Source organism: Labeo rohita, chromosome 6, assembly GCF_022985175.1.
Source record: "Labeo rohita strain BAU-BD-2019 chromosome 6, IGBB_LRoh.1.0, whole genome shotgun sequence".
In the NCBI taxonomy this organism is placed as follows: domain Eukaryota; kingdom Metazoa; phylum Chordata; class Actinopteri; order Cypriniformes; family Cyprinidae; genus Labeo; species Labeo rohita.
This window is the reverse complement of record NC_066874.1, coordinates 16,046,818-16,066,486: the sequence shown is the minus strand read 5'-3', so window position 1 is coordinate 16,066,486 and position 19,669 is coordinate 16,046,818.

The window sequence follows — 19,669 nt, the reverse complement described above, 5'->3', positions numbered from 1 at the left end:
AGGACAAATGGTTTTATATAGATTCTTCCCTTGTGTGTAACATATATTATCAATATTTACAAGAACTCTGCAAATTTAAAATACTTAAGTTAATTTAGTCAGTCTTTATAGCTAACACACAGACTAAAAGCCACAGATTTTAGATTTCATAGTGTCTTTAAAGGAGTGTGTTTGATATTACATTCAACCGCTGAAGACGCATTTAAAGATGCCTGTCTGAAAAACCAGACCGTGAACTGAAGTGCCAAGTAAAGATAGAAACAGAGAATGGGGGCGCCAAAGAGGATTCTTGAGGGAGAAAGAGGGGGTGGGATAAAGGGAAGTAAGGGGGACTGGTGAAACACAAATGGTTCTGTGGCTGCCTGCTGTGAAGACCCCATTAAAAACAACAAGGGAAGCAGCAGGCAGTCGGTCCACACACCTCTGCGTAGCTCTATGATGTATCTGTCAGATAACCCAGCGCTACCCAATGAAGGAACATCAGACGGAAGTTTGACTGGACAAGGAGCAAGGCAGAGGAGATTTGGAGGTGGAATTTTGGCATTTGGAGCGTTCGCGTCTTGTCGTCATCCCTCTCTTTTGTTGTCGGATGTCATTTTGTGCCACCCACAGGAGAGTGTTTTTCCGTTCCTACTTCAAATGCTAATAAAGTGTTCAGGCCAGTGACTTTGCTCATATGATCAAGTCTGATTCAAAGTTTTAATAGAAATCCTAACCTTATCTCAATCCCCATATCATTTCTGCCCAAATTCATTTTCCCAAATCATTCAGGCCAAATGCCAAAGCGGCTGCACCATGACTCCTATCAAAATAGTGCTTCCATCTTCCCTCCTTCACTCGCTGTAATCCTCTCTCTCAGAGCAGCCCACCAATTTTATCAAGCCTTATATGATGAGTGCATAACAGCTGAAGCTTACAACTTAAACCAGACCAGCGGGAGAGAGTTAAATCTTTCAGTTCCCATCTGAATTACACAATAGGTTACGAGCCCATTGGATTTACATCACACAAGGAGCGTGTGCAACGCTCACTCTTAAAGCGCCCCATAAAAGCATGTTTCGTAGCTAAACGTGAACAACATTTACTTTTAGCAAATGTACACAATTTAACTATTGGTAATACTTCACAATATAATTCAGTTTGTTAACATTTGTTACTATGCATTTGGTATCATGAACAACGCATAATAGATTTACTAAACGTACTAATCTTAGTTACATTTTATAAAATCATGAAATGTTAACTACAGTACAGTTGTGGTCAAAAGTTTACACCCCCCTTTTAGAATCATTAAAAATGTTAATTATTTTACCAAAATAAGATGGATCATACAAAATGCATGTTATTGTTTATTTAGTACTGACCTGAATAAGATATTTAACATAAAAGATGTTTACATATAGTCCACAAAAGAAAATAATAGTCGAATTTATAAAAATGACCCAGTTCAAAAGTTTACATACACTTGATTCTTAATACTGTGTTCTTACCTGAATGATCCACAGCTGTGTTTTTTTTTTCTCTTCTTAATTTAGTGATAGCTGTTCATGAGTCTCTTGTTTTTTTCCACAAATGCTTTTGTTTTCCAGCATTTTTGTGTATTTGAACCTTTTCCAACAATGACGGTATGATTTTGAGATCCATCTTTTCACACTGAGGACAACGGAGGGACTCATATGTAACTATTACAGAAGGTTCAAACACTCACTGAAGCTCCAGAAGGAAAAATCATGTATTAAGAGTCGGGGGGTGAAAACTTTTGAACACAATGAAGATGTGTACATTTTTCTTATTTTGCCTAAATATCATTTTTTTTCATTTAGTACTGCCTCTCGGAGGCTACAGAAGTTAGTTAGTACAAGTTAGACAAAATAAATCAAATTTACCCTGATCTTCAAATTTAAAAAGTTTTTAACCCCTGCTCTTAATGCACTGCATTTCCTTATGGAGCATCAGCGGGTGTTTTAACCTTCTGTAATAGTTGCATGTGAGTCCCTCAGTTGTCCTCAGTGTGAAAAGATGAATCTTAAAATCACACAGTCATTGTTGGAAAGGGTTCAGGTATACAAACAATAACAGAAAACCAAAGAATTTGTGAGACCTTTTTCTGAAGAACAGCAGGCAGGTTAACTGTTCAGGACAAACAATGGACTCATTAACCTAACTATCAACTATTATTTTCTCTTGTGGACTATATGAAAACATCTTTTATGTGAAATATCTTATTCAGGTCCGTACTAAATAAACAATAACATGCGTTTTGTATGATCCCTCTTATTTTGTTAAAATAATTAACATTTTCAATGATTTCTAAAGGGGGATGTAAACTTTTGACCTCAACTGTAACTTACAATACATCATCAGAGAGTGATTTAGCCACTGCACAAATAATGTTGGTTGATGAAAGAAGAAACTGAATGAAAAGGCCTGTGACAGGCTTTTGCTGCACTTTATGTTGCAGAATCAAAGGAAAACACTACTTTATAGTCAGAGCAGGTGTGAAAAAGCCTTAGCATAATTCATTTGTCTGCCTAATTACTCCAAGGACAGGACTAGTGTTTCACCTACAGCCAACGCTAATGAGCAAACGTTACCTTCTACCAAACTAATTCATTCTTGTTAATGTGCGGGGTAGCAGCCCCTCCCACACTGAACTGCCTCTCAGATGAGCCCCCTCTTTTCAGTAATTGGTGGTCACCATGCCTCTGTAATGGTCGCACTGACCCTGTGCAGTGCATAAGCCGTATCGTCCTGGCTGTGAAGCCCTTTGTTTAGCTAGATCAAGAGCACGTTAATGGGGAAAGATGAAACGGAGCATGCCGCATTCAAAAAGACAGCCCTCCAGCAGGAAGCAGGAAGTCAAGAAAGATACTAACTACTACTGGCTTTTAGATATTGAGCAAAACCCAGCAAAGCACCATAGACTTGTGATTATCATTAGTATGTTTAACATGATTATGTTGTCGCAAATAGAGTAACTGACCATTATATTATATTATATTATATACAAAAGTTCTTTCTGGTCCTCGATTCTGACTGGCTGAGAGGAGTGTGATATTCTAGTGATATCAGAACTCCAACTGTTTCATTGTTTATCACTCAGCTTACGGTATTTCTCACAGTGAGTGTCATAGTGGACGGGCAAACACACTATAATTTTATAAATAATACAGTTTTTGTGTCACAGAATGAAGTTTTAGAGTTTTTTAGGCTAGAATGTACTTGTTTGGACTTCAAATATGTGGTTTGTTAATAAAGATAATGTAAACTACTTGAAAATTTGCTGCAGTGTTTTCTGAGATTTGAGCTCCAGAGCATCTGCGGCTGTTTAGTGCTTATGAACCTGCCGAGAGCAACCTTACCTTGGCCAGTTTTTTGCCGCTGCCTTTGATGTCTCTATAGTGGTTAAACATGAGATATAATTAGTTTTGGATAAATCCGCGGGTTGAAGAGACCCCAAAAACATGATATTTATCCCCTGGAATGCAAATTTTACCAGGGGAACCCTGCCAAAATACCTGTGTTTTACCCCACAGAATGCGATTTTTAACAGGGAACCCCCCTCTAAATGAGATTGGGCTAGTTTTGAGGAGCAATTGGGCGGGTTTTGATGTGAAAAACTGGTAACCCTGCACTGAGTGAGTGTCATGGTGGACACCCAAATACACTATAATTTTTTTAAATAATACTGTTTTTATGTCATGGAATGTTGTTTCAGAGTTTTTTAGGCTAAAATGTACTTGTTTAGATTTTAAATATGCAGTTTGTTAATAAAGATAATGTAAACTACTTGAAAATTTGCTGCAATGTTTTCTGAGATTTGAGCTCTAGGGCATCTGCGGCTGTTTACTGCTTCTGAACCTGCCGATAGCAACCTTACCTAGGCCAGTTTTTTTATGGAATTTGCCACTGGCTTTAAAGTCTCTATAGTGGTTAAAGAAGATATAATTCATTTTGGGTAAATCTAACGAGCAGTCTTTGGTCTCATTAATCTATTATTTGTTCCAGAGAAAATAGTTTTGGCTGAGGACAAAATCTCATCACACTATATTTATGTTTTATACAACAATTCTATCTGCTCCTTGAATCTGATTGGCTGAGATGTGTGCGATATTCTAGTAATATCTGAACTTCTACCGTTTCATCGTTTGTATCACTCAGCTTGCTGTATTTCTCATAGTGAGTGTCATGGCAGATGCCCAAATCCACTATAATTTTATAAATAATACTGCTTTTGTGTCACAGAATGTAGTTTTAGAGTTTTTTTAGACTAGAATTTATTTGTTTAGACTTCAAATATACAGTTTGTTAATAAAGACAATGTAAACAACTTTAAAATTCGCTTTAATGTTTTCTGAGATTTGAGCTCCAGGGCATCTGCATCTGTTTAGTGCTTATGACCCGCCAAGAGCAGCCTTACCTTGGCCAGTTTTTCTGGAATTTGCAGCTGGCTTTGATGTATCTATAATGGTTAAACATGAGATATAATTCATTTTGGGTAAATCTAACAGACAGTCTTTGGTCTCAATAATCTATTATTTGTTCCAGAGCAAACAGTTTTGGCTGAGGGCAAAATCTCATCATGATATACTTATGTTATATTTCAACAAAGCAACTCAACATTCCTTTGTTACGAGTTCTAAAGCGACATTTTAAAATTAGTAACAAAAGCTGGGCTCATGTGTTAAACTGTCAACTTTATATCTGTAGTGGACGGAAGTAGTTCTTCACACAAAAGATTTTTTTTTAAAGACTTTTGTACTGACTTTTGCCATCAAACTGTTGCATAAATGCAATATCAAACTCGTAGCCACCTGATATCTGTCTATATCAGCATAGCAGTGATTCGGCTGCAGACATGAGGCCACAGGCCGACAGCCATGATGATATAGATCCATTTGGTAATACCACCAAATATTTTCTTCATTACATGTTACCATACAAAGCTAATATAAATGTCATGCATCACGTGAGAAAGAGGTGAACAAAGAATAAAGGTCAAAGATAATGTCTTAATTATAATCCACAAGTAATTCCAAAACAGGTAACTCCACAGCAGGAGGGTAGAAACATTCACATTCACATTGACAAGACCGGATGACAAACACTGAACTGAGTACAACTTATAAAGGTAGGCTAATGATTGGCAGACAGGTGCAGGTGATTAACTAATAATGACAATAACAAGGACAGGAACACCATATATGGGCACATGAGGGAAAAACCAATACAGATAGTCCAGGGGTGTGACAGTAAGCTTATATAATGTGAAAGTTAATAAATATGTTTCTTCAGTTTCTCATGGAAATGACTGACAATCTGTGCTGCAAATACTTAACTCTGGTTCATGCCATCTTCCATCCCTAAAGTGTCTGTGAACAATTACAGCTGAATTTCTCATTCTCATTTTTTCAATTAACCAAGGACACATGGGAAATCAACTGTTGCCCCACAACGGTTTGGGAAAGTTTGTATATTCATCCTCACACTCAAAAGCTCACACATGCTGAGACAGCCCTTATAATATGAGTAATGGACTAACTGACAGAGCGAGTAATTGATTTGAAATATCAACAGGGCTGAATAACCTCTACATGTAATTCGAGCCCATGTAACTTTAAGTGGATGGCACTTGAGTTGAATGCTCTTTGCAATAGAAGAGCTGTGCACTTGAATCATCTGTTGAGATGCTTAATGTTTACTGCTGAGAAGCAGGTGATTTATATTTCATATTTACTGTAAATATGCAGTCACATCATGATGACAGAATTTGTTTAGCATAAATGAATTAAGACTGAAGTGAAGTATGAAAGTCAGTATTGCTCAGCTGGATGTAGTGTTGGATGAGTGGTTGGAAAAAAAAAAAAAAAAAAATATTTTACGCTCCACAAACCATTGCATCTGATGTATGCATGTGCCTGAAGCTGAATATCTCAGTCTGAAATGCACAGATAATGACTTCGAATTCAAACAAATGATAAAAAAAGTAATTATCAGAAACTCTTTGTCTGACAGTACAGTATTTTAGATAAACAACTGAAACTGTAATACAAATTTAATAAAAACGTTACTGAGTGTGTGAGTGAATGAGTGTAAACTCAATATCAATGAAAGCATTGCAGTTGAATTGTCATGGCAACCAGATACATCAGATACATCACACTTTGATTTCCTGCAAGGACTGCCCTGAAAAGGTAGCTAGAAGCATAGAAATATATAAGTTAAAGCCTTATTCATTGAGGTGTACATATAAGGACTTCTTCAGTGTCACTTCTCACACACGCACACATGTGGCACTAGTTTTACAGTGTCATTGGATCTGTTGAAACTGGCCAAGCGTTCAACCACCGAAGACTGGCGCAAATTAAATTTGTGTTACATGTTTGAAATAATTTGAGATGAAAGAATAAAGAATTGGATATGCTTTGTATGGGTTCTGCAAGCAATCTTTTCAATGGCTTTCAAAAAGTGGTGGAGGGAATAAACACGATTTGACAAAAACAACTTGCAAACAAAACAAAGTTTTGGGGACATGGATTATTCAAAATGTAATAATTTTTTATTGATAATACATATATGCTGTATGTTAACTATGAAGGTAACAGAAATACATTTAAAATGGGCTTTTCATAGTTTGGGCAAACTTTCAGTTTTATACCAATACAGATATGAATAATTTTGCTTTTGCAACAGATACAGATATTGGCTTCACTGAACACGCCTGGAGAGTTCTGCAGTTATAATTTGTAGGTCAACCCAAAAGTTAGCATCACCCTGGTTCCCACGACAAAAACCCAATAGGATTTTTCCATTGGTTTATGGATTATTGCAGAAAATAAGCTCTGTGAGCAACAAAAGTTTATGATTCTCACACATTTTATCATGATAGTCTTCACAGATTAACACAACTTTTATACATTTTGAAGCGTACACTCTTAAAAATAAAGATGCTTTAAAAGGTTCTTTACAGCAATGGCATAGAAGAACCAATTTTGGTTCCACAAAGAACCAGTCAGTTAAAGGTTCTTTAAAGAACCATCTCTTTCTTCCCTTTTTATTATCTGAAGAACCTTCTTTTGACAGAAAGGTTCTTCAGATGTTGAAGGTTCTTTATGGAACCATTTAGACAGAAAATGTTTTAAGGTTTTAAGAGTGTAAATACATTTGACAGTAGTAAAAAGTAGTAAAAAGCTAAACATAGGCTAACAAACTACAGTATGTTCGCATTATTTCAACATCACCACCATTACGTTTAGTGAGTGGATGAGTAGTGAATAGATGAGTTTACCTGTTTGGTGTGAACCTAATAAATTAGGTTATAAAAATGTTGTGGGAACATCGTTTTGAAATGTTTCTGAAACATTGACATGTCCAGTTTTCTTGTTGTAATTCTAATTTAAATATAATAATATAATTTTAAGGTCACACACATTTTTCTTACATCGTTCTACTAAATTAATTTTCACCCAAAATATAACCTTTCAAATATCCAGTTTTCTTGTTGATAATATTGTTTTAAGGTTACAAAAATGTTTCTTAGAATGTTGAAGTATAAAAACATCATAAGGACTTTTTAAACATGCTGTTCTAAAAATGTTTTCTCTCAACATTATAAGTATGTTAATCATCGGATGCCCATTTTCCACAAGTTGATATGATTCTTTAGGGACTTAATGAGAAGTCTATAACATACTTTGGTTAAAATTTCTTAGTGGTAGTGTAGAAAACACACCTTTTTTACCTTTTCCAGCCTTTTACAGAGCGAGACATTATGTTGCATTTGCCTTTAAATGTTAATGAGCTCTGCTCGCCCCGCCCCTCTCTGAGCCGTTCTGTTTACTTTAGCCGCATTTAACATTAGCCGCGTTTAGCCGCAAAACTTGCTAATTAACACATTATTAAGAAAGGTGATTTGCAAAGATGCATAAATACGCCTTATACTCACTTCTGCTTATCGGCACACATTGTGTACACACATTTATGTTCAAACAACATGTAAAAGTGAGTTTGGCATCCAGTGACCCCTTTAAGAAACTTCTGTCCTAGCATTTTTGTCTGTTTGTTTGTTTTGTTTAGCTTTTTTTATTTTATTATTTTTTATTTTTTATTTGTATGCCTTCATTTAGATAAGACAAGTCTTGGGGTAGGGGGATGTCGGGACTCAAACTCCGGACACCTGAAGTATAATGGCGCTACATGTCGGCACGCTGTTGTCCTAACATTTAGGTAACTTTTAAAAAATGGGTAACACTTTAGTATAGGGACCAATTCACACTGTTAACTAAGTGGCTTATTAGCATGCCTATTATTAACATATTTGCAATTTATCAGTACTTATAAAGCACATATTCTGCATGACCATATTCTACATCCCAAATCCCAATAAACTACCTTACTAACTATTAATAAGCAGCAAATTAGAAGTTTATTGAGGGTAAAGTCATAGTTAATGATTTGTTAATAGTGAGAATTGGACATTAAAATAAAGTGTGACCAAAAAACGTTAGTGAAAGTTTAAAAAAAAAAAAAAAACCTTGAGCTTGTGTTAACCATAGACTTTATTTCAGACATTTAACCAAAAACCCATCATCTTCAGGATGATGGATCCAGAAGTGTTAAATGCCAACTCATTTCTGAGCCTACAAAAATACATCACACATGCAGAAATCTAATCTGTAGTTGAATTAAGCATTAAACTTCATGGTGCAGTGCTACTAACTGCAGTTTTTCCTCCTCAAGAGGTGCTGAAATTTCTTTAGGTAAGCATCCCGCACTAACAGGCCCCACTAGTGCTTAGCTCCGCTCGCTGACCTTTAATTCCACTCAGACCGTATACAAATGACTTCAGTCAAGCCCACTCAGAACACGCACGCACAAGCGAAGATACTCCGAGTCGATTGTTGCCACTCCACTCTCTTTCTCTCTCTCTCTCTTTCCGCGGCATTATCTCCTCGCCTCCGCTCTAATGACTTCCCGCCGAGAGAGGCCCTGGCGAGCAGCTCCGGCTCTCGGCCCCTAAGAATAGCATTAGACACAAGGTTATCTGGGCATTACACTCGCTGTAACATGCAATTAGCTCGCCTCCTCCATTTTCATTACACAATTATTCATTAATGTCAATTTAATTTTATGCATTGTTCTACATGACCGAAGGCTGATTACTGGGCCCTTGCACTCCAATATCCCAAGTTAACCGGTGGCAGACTCACTCGCCGGACCGCTAATTGCAATTTAGCCCCAGACAGCACCTCCCCTCTTTAGTCCGGCTTTAATGGAGGAACTGATTCCGAGACAGGTAACGATTGGAAAGACAAAGTGCCTCTAGCTGAATGGAAAACAAATGCCCCGCTGCTAAGCTGTTTTCTTTGCGATAGCACATGAGGTAAAGCCTTTGTATTCAGAGGGTGAAGGATAAGAGAGTAATATGCTCGGTGTTTCGAGCTTGATACCCTATTCGTCTCTTCCCTCCTTCCGACTGTAATATGACTCAAACTGGGAAAGTGTGGCCGGAGTTAATATGATAGTCAGGTGAGGCCACACTGCGGTGTGTCGTCTACTACGGCCATAAATTAAATACCGCTTCGTATAACGTGAAACTGTCGAAAGATTTCACAATGCAGCCAGACGAAATGAGAGAATCCACAATGTAATATGACCAAAACAAATTCTTGGTAGATTAGAGGAGCAGCATGTGTTCGCTGCATGCTCACTGCATAGTGTTGCTCAATATGTTTCAGGACCATCAGCACACCTTCAACTTGCTGTCAGATAATGTAAAGAGAGTGTAAGGAGGTTGAAATAAATAGGGCCTTGTATATTGATTAACAATATGTAGCTCAGCATGAGCATTTGGTTTGTTTTGTATGTCTTCACGTCATTCTTGACTTGTTTTCTGTAAAGAATGCACTATAAATACCATCAAAAATCATTTTTGATATTGGAAACAAGCTTTGTATCATTGTTACCAGACAAAACATTATTTCAATAACCAGTTGTTGCAGTTCACCTTTGACCTTTTGTATTTAATGCTTTAAATTTACAAAAGAAAAGGGGGGGGTCCAAACTAGTTCTGTGATTGTTCAATAGTCACAAGATATGACGCAATGGCAAAAGTGAAATCCATGAACAGTGGAGCACGTTTAGTTGTGGTCTGCACTTTTTTTCTTTTTATTTATTTATTTATTTATTTATTTATAAGTCTTACTACATTTACTTGATTTTTGTGATTAAAATAAATGTTTTCTATGTATTTTAAATGTAATTTATTCCTGTGATACATTTTTAGAAGCCATTACTCCAGTTTTCAGTGTCATATTTTAATATGCTGATTTGGTACTTAAGCAACATTTCTTATAAATGTTACAAAAAAAAAAAAAAACAGTATGGTTTATATTTTTGTGGAAACCATGCTACATCCAAATGTAAATATGTGATAAAATATTGTGAAAATATAAAAACAAGGTAAGGACATTGTTAAAATAGGTATAGCTGTAGAGAATACATTTTATCCAAATTGTTGAATAAAGCCATTATTTTTGTTTTCTTTGCACACAAAAATTATTCTCATAGCTTCATAAAACCACTGATGTCATCATGAAAAAGTTATTTTTTTATTTTTATTTTAACTTATTTTAAAAACTGAAACTTTCATATATTCTAGATTCGTTACGTGTAAAGTAAAATATTTCTAAAGTTTTTATGTTTTAATTTTGATGATTAGAGCTTACAGCTCATGAAAGTAAAAAATCCAGTATCTCAAAATATTTGAATATTTCCTAAGATCAATCAAAAAACGGACTGGCAAAAAAGAAAAGTTCAAGTTTTTTAAAGTATGTTCATTTATGCACTCAATACTTGGTCGGCAGCACATATTACAGCAAATGACTTGCTCCTAGCACAAATCGCAGCATCAGTGAGGTGTGGCATGGAAGTGATCAGCCTGTGGCACTGCTGAGGCACTATTGAGCCTTCAGATCATCTGCATATTGTTTCTGTTTCTGTGACTGTTTCTCATCTTTCTCTTGAAAATATCCCATAGATTCTCAATGGGGTTCAGGTCAGGCATGTCGGCTGGCCAATAAAGCACAGTAATATCATGGTCAGCAAACCACTTGGAAGTGTTTTTGCACTGCGGGCAGGTGCTAAAGTCCTGCTGGAAAAGGAAATCAGCATCTCCATAAAGCTTGTCAGCAGATGGAGCCATGAAGTGCTCCAAAATCTCCTTGTAGACAGCTGCATTGATTTTGCACTTGATAAATCACAATGGACCAACACCAGCAGATGTCACGGCACCCCAAATCATTACTGACTTCAGAAACTTATGGTCATCCCTGTTGCTTGTGCACCTCTGCCTACCCAATTTATTCCTTCCAGTCAACTTTGCATTTCATATGCTTTGATACAGCACTCTGTGAACAGCCACCTCTTTCAGTAATGACCTTCTGTGACTTACCCTCTTGTGGAGGGTGCCAATGATTGTCTTCTGGACCATTGCCAAGTCAGTAGTCTTCTCCATTAGTGTGTATTCAAAGAACAAGAGATACCCGGGACGGTCATTTAATGAAACGCAAATGTAAAGATTCTAATATTTTGAGATACTGGATATTTGACTTTCATGAGCTGTATGCATTAATCATCAAAATTAAAACAAAAAACTTTTGAAATCTAGAATATACTTTACGTTACTTTTTCATGACATTCTCATTTTTTGAGATGTATACAACTAGATTTCTGGGCCTTGAACGTGTCAGTTGTGTTGCCGTCTCTGCAGGGTCAGAAAGCTCTTGGGTTTCATCAAAAATATCTTAATTTGTGTTCCACAGATAAACTAAGGTCTTGTGGGTTTGGAATGACATGAGGGTGAGAAATTAATGACAGAATTTTCATTTTTGGGCGATCAATCCCTTTAAGTTGTATCAAAACTGGCATTGCCAAAAAATCCTTATAGTTTTTAGGGATGATTGTTCTAAGATGAGGAAAAGTCTTAATGGTGCTTTATTCAAGATCAAACAACAGACAGCTTAATGAGCTCATGTTCCTGTAGCATCGAGACTATTCCGTAATCCTCTCTTCTCTTTATGATTTATCTGTGTAATTCAAAGAAGTAGCCAGCTTCGACTGACATAAACAAGGGTCTGTTTCATACATCAGAGCAAAGTAGTCCCTTACCTGCCCGACATTACAGAGGGCAGAGGAAAACAAACCATTCCGGGTTGCTTTGGGTGTGGTATGAGGCGAGCAAAAATCTTATCAGTGCTAAATAGATACTCTCTGGCTCTCCTTCTTCTTCCTCCTCACTCTCACTGTATCAGAAAAGGGGCATCATTAACCTTTTGCTTCTCTAAAGCTGATGGTAATCAGGTTCTGCAATCTTTGGCTTTAATAAAGCATTAAAACAACAAACCACTTCGGATGTTCCCCACAAACCCCTTCAGCTCGTCTCCCCGCTTCGCGCTCGCACAAACGCACACCGGAGGGGGAGAAGGGTGTGTCGCGGCGATAATGAAATCTCCTTTCTAGAGCAAGAAATCGTTTCACACCATTCTGTCGCAGCGAGTTAGGAGACTCCTCATCCTGGAAATGATAAACTAAACGGGGCGGTTTGCGCTTGACACACACCTGGCGGAGCAGACGAGCGTGCGATTAAAATGTGTAAATATCAGCAAGTACCTGCGGGCCAGAGTGGACCCGTCTTTCATGAGCTAAGATCCACATCAAAGTGACTCCGGCAACAGAGCTCCAGGCCAACCTGTTCAAAGCACGAGGCCTCCTCTGAATTCTGTTTTATGCTTGTTGTGCGTATTATGTCTCTGAATAGAGCATGCATGATTCACGGCGTTAGGGAAAGGGTAAAAGGGTTTAATCCAGAGGAGAGATGTGTATTGGGAGCACAGAAACGAGACACGGCAGAAAGAGATTCATTTGCCTGCTTTGTTGTTCCTTGAATAAGAATGATTTTGGCCTCTTTCTGCCGCAGACCTTTTGTAAGCAGTGGGGCAGTAATTACTGTCCATTTTCAGACGAAGTGTAATCAAGGCCTCAAAAAGAAAATTAGATAATAAGCATCAAATGTGAAAAGGAGGGAACAGCGAGAAAACTAGAATCTTAATTTGGAATAAAAGAAGATTTGATTAGCATGACCAAAGGTTTACAACATCTTGTTTGAATATAATAGATAGTAATTACTTTCATATTGAATCAAGTTCACTTCAGAGCAAATTATTTAAATGAGAAGATAAAATGTATCTGGATTAAAATGAGTATGACAGTCATGTGCTTTCAAGTCTTTCCTTTTTTCAGGGCTTGACCAAATTAGGCTAATTTACAGACTACGCACATTAGAGTGCATCAGCTTCATGTAGTTTATCTCAAAGCGCTGTGTTGAAAAGGAACGCTGGCTAAAGCAACATCCATTCTCTTATTATTGTATCTAGGAGAGAGCTTTGTTTTTCCCCGTAGCCGAGCCAATGCTGGCGTTTTAACATCAGAAACTCCCCTAAATGGAGGACGTGATCTTTTTTGATGCCCTCACATTGAGTAAAATTAAGGTAATTTGTTCACATACTCTACTGTTGAAAAGTTAGGGGTCAGTAAGATTTTATTTATTTATTTTTAAATAAATGTATACTCCTTATTTAGTAAGGATGTATTAAATTGGATAAAAGCGACAATAAAATTACAAAAAATATATTTAACATATTACTCAATGATATGAGTCACACCTGTTTTAACAATAGATCAATAATAAAAGGTTTCTTAAGCATCAAATCAGCATATTATACTGATTTCTGAATGACCACGTGACACTGAAGACTGGAGTAATGGATGAACATTCAGATTTGCCATCACAGGAATAAATTACATTTTAAAACATAGTAGAAAATTGTTATTTAAAATTGTAACGTCTTGTAATGTAAAATAAATGCAGGTGAGTGTAATCTTTCAAAATCGTCAAAAAAATCATAGTGACCACAAACTTTTAAACCTCAACTTCATTCATGTAGCTCAAAGGGAGCACCTCACTAACCAGCGCTGGAGCCGTTTTACCTGCTTTATATAGAAGTTTAATACGGAAGGAGTTATGACTCACTTTTTAAAAGCTTTGTAAAGTGAACTCAGGTTAAACGGATTAGTCGAGCGAAAAAGATCGTCATAATCCCTGGCCCACCTTACCTTTCATATTTCCATAAATTATCCAATAAAAGTGCTATTATCAATCTCATAATCAGCAGTACCTAATTGACTTGCATTTGGGTCTCATGAATTATTAAGCAAGATGATATTGAAATAATGAATATTCTGGAAAAAAAAGGTTGGATAAAGACATGGAGCATTAAGATGATTAGAAGGTATGAGAGAATCTTCATTATATTGTCTGTTTAACCTTCAAGTCTCATGTCAGGCGAATCATTTCCCCAGTATATAGCATAGAACGTGTTCAGCTATGCAAATGACCAATATGGACGGCTTTACTTCACAGATTCGTCAAAAAAATGACAGTTTAAACTTCCAAATCTTTGCTAAAAACATGGCTCCATACATAAGTGGCACCAGGCAAACGAGGACTTGTGAAATTAGCTGTTTGACAGACGCAGCAGTTTGGGGAGGTTAATGTCATTAATTCATTATGTCATTATTTGCGTGCCCTGTTTGCAAAACAGCGAGAATAACATCAGAAACTTTTAAATGACTATTGTAATTGCACCTGTTGCCAATTACAGCGCGCAGGATGCATCAATCATCGCACATCATTGCCTAGTGAAGCAGCAAGTGTGTCGTTCCTGTTTGCTCATGCAGATACCTGCATGCTTATCAAAATCTCTTTTAATCAATCCAACTCCTACATGAAGAAACTTGATGGAACTGCTTGAAGATAAACCAGTATTGAGCAGCAGGTTATATCAAACTGCAGTGATGGCAATCAAACATCACAGGCTTCCAGAGCCACCAGACAGTCTGCAAGGCTGCTAACCTCAATGTAGTGGATGCTGACCATAGAGAACATGTGCATGAATATCAACCTTACTTTCAGAACCTTGATAATTTCATTAGTCGATGGCCTTGTTCTGAATAATTAGATTTCCATCTCACAGAATGTTCTTAGGCTATAAAGCTGAAACAGTCTTCGCTGTCAAAACTTCTCCAAAGTAGGATTGAGGGGACAGGAAGAGGACATTAACATACTGAAGCAAACAGAGTTCATATTCTTTCCCTCACTGTTATTATTAGCCCTCTTTAATAGTTGAGAAACCATTTTGTTAACGGTTCTCGCATGTGCATTCTTCTGCTGATGAAGACAGATGGCCATTAAAAATACTGAAAAACTTTCCTGCACTACTTAAGTAACACCGCAACACTGCTAATGACATTACAGCCCCAACACTGAAGTGTGAATTTCAAATGAATGAATCTTGAGTCATTTATTCTGGAGTAAAACGAAGGCATACAGTGTAAACAGTGTCGTCCAGATACAGAATGTTATCCATTATTAATATTATTAATATTAACCACTTTTTTTTTTTTTTTTTTTACTGAATCAAAAACATACTAGACAAACAGCGTAGTCCAAATGACTCTTATCAGGCAGTTCTTGCTACCTGATCTCATGACGAAAACTTACTGGTGGGAACTTTATTGCAAGACACAAAATACGTACCAATAAGTACATATCACTGCAGTTTCCAACAGAAATGAACACTAGAGGCGGTAAAAAAAGCGAGCAAATGTAATCTTTTTCATACACAGTTATAATTACAGCTCCGTATGTTTCGCTTTCCAGATGCAACAAGCTTGCTCGAAAGCTCAGCCGGGATGGAATTGGACTTAGATTGCGGAATTCTTGGGTACGAATACCGTGAAAAACATGACTTACGACGAAAGAGCTGAAAGATATCAAGATTAAAAAAATGCTAAAATGTCACATTCGATATTGTTCATATCAGGTAGGTTTAGGTTAAGTGCAGATGGTATGTTATTTTAAAACATCACAGAGTGTTGTAGCACCACTTAATGGACATTTCAAGTCTGAACTGCGGTGACCCGTACAAAACCAACATCACATAAAACGTACCATATGTACGCTAATCTGTTCTGAGGGGGGAAAAAAAAAACTAACACTCTTTTAGCTGACATTTCACATTGAATATGTCACAAAATGTACATGGTGGTACATATTTCACATATTTTGCATTTTGCAAAATACGTTTTTGTCATGAGATCAGGTTGAGTTTTTTCAGCGAATCAAGTGTCAAGTAGTGTAAATTACTGACTTTATGGAGCTGGTTCATTTGACTGAATCAAACATACCCAATTTACTAACAACTGGGAGGACTAAATCAGTGTAGTTATTGACTTGTTATTAAAGGGATAGTTCAACCAAGAAAGACAATTCTGTCATTAATTACTCACCCTCATGTCATTCTAACCCCGTAAGACCTACAGTCATGGCCAAATATATCGGCACCCTTGCAATTCTGTCAGTAAATGCAACCCTTCTCTCAGAAAATTGTTGCAAATGTTTTGGTACTCACATGTCTATTTTTTTGGTTGCATTGAAACAGCACAAAAAGAACAGAGAATAAAAGTCAAATCTGATACAATTCCACACAGAAACCAAAAAAAATACACTGGACAAAATTATTGGCACCCTTAACTTAATATTTGGTAGCACCCCCTTTGGAAAAAATAACTGAAATCAATCGCTTCCTGTAACCACATGAATGAGTTTCTTACACCTCTCTACTGGAATTTTGGACCACTCTTCTTTTGCAAACTGCTCCAGGTCATTCAAATTTGAAAGATGCCTTCTCCCAAATGCTGTTTTGAGATGGTGTTCTATGGGATTCAGATCTGGACTCATTGCTGGCCATTTCAGAACTCGCCAGCGCTTTGTTTGTAACCATTTCTGAGTGTTTTTTGAAGTGTGTTTGGGTCATTGTCCTGCTGGAAGACCCATGACCTCTGGTGGAGCTTTCTGACACTGGCCACTATATTACGCCCCAAAATTCTTTGGTAATCATCAGATTTCATGATACTGTTCACACAATCAAGACATCCAATGGCAGAAGCAGCAAAGCAACTCCAAAACATCTTTGAACCTCCACCATGTTTGACTGTAGGGACTGTATTTTTCTCTTTGAAGGCCTCATTTCTTTTTCTATAAACGGTGCAATGATGTCATTTACCAAAAAGCTCTACTTTTGTCTCATTTGTCCACAGTACGTTCTCCCAGAAGGATTGTGCGCACAGTGGACACAGGAACATTACGATTTTTGGAGATGGACTTGTAGCCTTAAGATTGTCTATGTTTTTCCACAATTTTTTCTCTCAAATCCAGAGACAACTCTTACACTTCTTTCTCCATGCTCAGTGGGACACACAACAAAGGTTGAGTCAACTTTTCTCCATTTTAACTTGTTGCAAGTGTGATTACTATATTGCCCACACCTGTTACTTGCCAAAGGTGTGTCTAAATACAAATTACAGGAGCATCACATGCTTGAAAAGCAATTATTTCTTACAATTTTGACAAGGTGCCGATAATTTTGTCCGGTCCATTTCTGAGTTCTGTGTGAAATTTGATCAAGTTTTTTGTGTTGTTGCAGTGCAAACAAAAACAATAAGCACGTGAATACCAAAACATTTGCAATTGGAACAATTTTCTGAGAGAAGTGTTGCATTTTCTGACAGAATTGCAAGGGTGCTGATATTTTTGGCCATGATTGTATGCTCATTTTCAAGACACAAATTAAGATATGTTTGATGAAATCCAAGAGCTATCTGACCCTGACAACAACGCAACTACCACATTCAAAACCCAGAAAGGTGGTAAGGGCTGCCCTCCACTAAAGATTTTTCTGGTCGACTAGTAGTCGTTCACTTTAAGTATTAGTTGACTAATTGCACGTTTATTAATAAACCATTTAAATCTCAGCCTTTAATTGCCTACATAGCCTAATAAGCGCTCAAGCACACATACAAAGCTTGCCACAGCACACCAGCAGAAGTAATGATTATGAATGTGTCAGGGGAAAACAGTAAGGAGGCTGCATTAACATTTTAATAATCTATTAATAAACAAGTGCTTTGTTTATTTTCAGCTTACGAGATGAAGTCGGCGACACTTTATTCATCATCTCTGCAGTTGTGATGCACCTGTTTGCATGTTTCATAGGGATTATGTAATCTTAGAATATCTGTTTTCCTTTTTAATTGATTCATTTGAAAGTAGACATTTTGCTCTCTGTAGATAAATTTTAATGTCTAGGCAAGTATACGGAGACAAATTTTTTTTTGATGCCCTCAAGTTCATAGAGACCGAGACAGCAGAAAGCGCATTTGCTATCATTATTTTACAAATGCGCAATGTTTTGTTGTTGTTGTGAGTGCACACATATAAAGATCGAGTCTTTACATACTCAAAAGATGTATTGCTCTTATCTGTATGACCAAGAATGACGGTGTATTTTAAGAGCAAGTGACCGCATTAGCACTTCAATCTGTTATGCAAGGAGCGAACTACTGTTCAGCTTCCACACTCCACACAGACAGTTCAATAGTGCACATTTTTCTATGTTAACATTAGAATGAGTGCCCAGGTAAAGTTGCCGCTACTTTAATATTTCAGATGATAAGCTATATTTGAGGTTGATGAATCATAGATGAGTCCTGCACAAATAACAAAAACCAGCCGTTAATGATCTGTCCGTTACAGACTGCGGGACTTCATCAGTCTGTGGATTTTTATTTATTTATTTATTTTCTGTGACTAAGCGACTAATAAAATTTTGGTCAACCAAGTCTATTCTGGTCAACTAACGGTTAGTCGACTATTAGGGGGTAGCCGTAGTAATAAATTGATAAAGTGTAACATTTTTCAACTATTTCTTCTGTTCCGTGTTAGTTTTTGACACGTCCTCACAAGAGTATCGCGTCACACTGTCATGAATGATGAACAAAGACGTTTGTTTTCGTTGTGTATGACTACAGAAAAGACTGTGAAAAGTCATTAAAAAGTGTGTATAAACATATTTTTAAAAGAACGTTTTAAAATTATTTATTAGTAAAAATAGACTTGGTACTATTTGTCGGTTGTTTATTACATGGAGGCAGATCTTGAGGTGGGGTTTAAGTAGACTAAATAATTGGAGAAGTATGACATATTACTAAAATGAAAATAGGTGAATCAGAATTTCAGGAATCTAAATTGTTATGAGGAATGGTATCAAACTCAAACGCTGTAAACTCTGTGTGAACCCCCATGATACAAACAAATCAACCACTTAAGCCTGAATGATACAAAAATAGAAATAACCAGGACGTGCTCAGTGGCATGGGAGGGATGACGCCTTCAGTTGGTTTGCTTTGTGATCCTCAAATCATCATTAGCTCAACTTCCTCTCCAGGCTGTTGACGCGCGCAGTTAGCGAGCTGGACCGTGCTGGATTGTCAAGCGAAATAGCCATCCATTTCTTTCACCATAACCCCCATCATTGCTGCAAGGGTCAATTTGGAGAACAAAATAAAAACCAAACATGTGGTTCGTTCTCCTGACAAGGCCCAGTGCTGGTGACGAGTCTAATCATTGTCATCCAAGAGATTCAAATTAATCTACCTCATCCTAGTTTAATTTCTTTCTGTTTTAATTAAAAGCTTGTTATATTTACCCCTG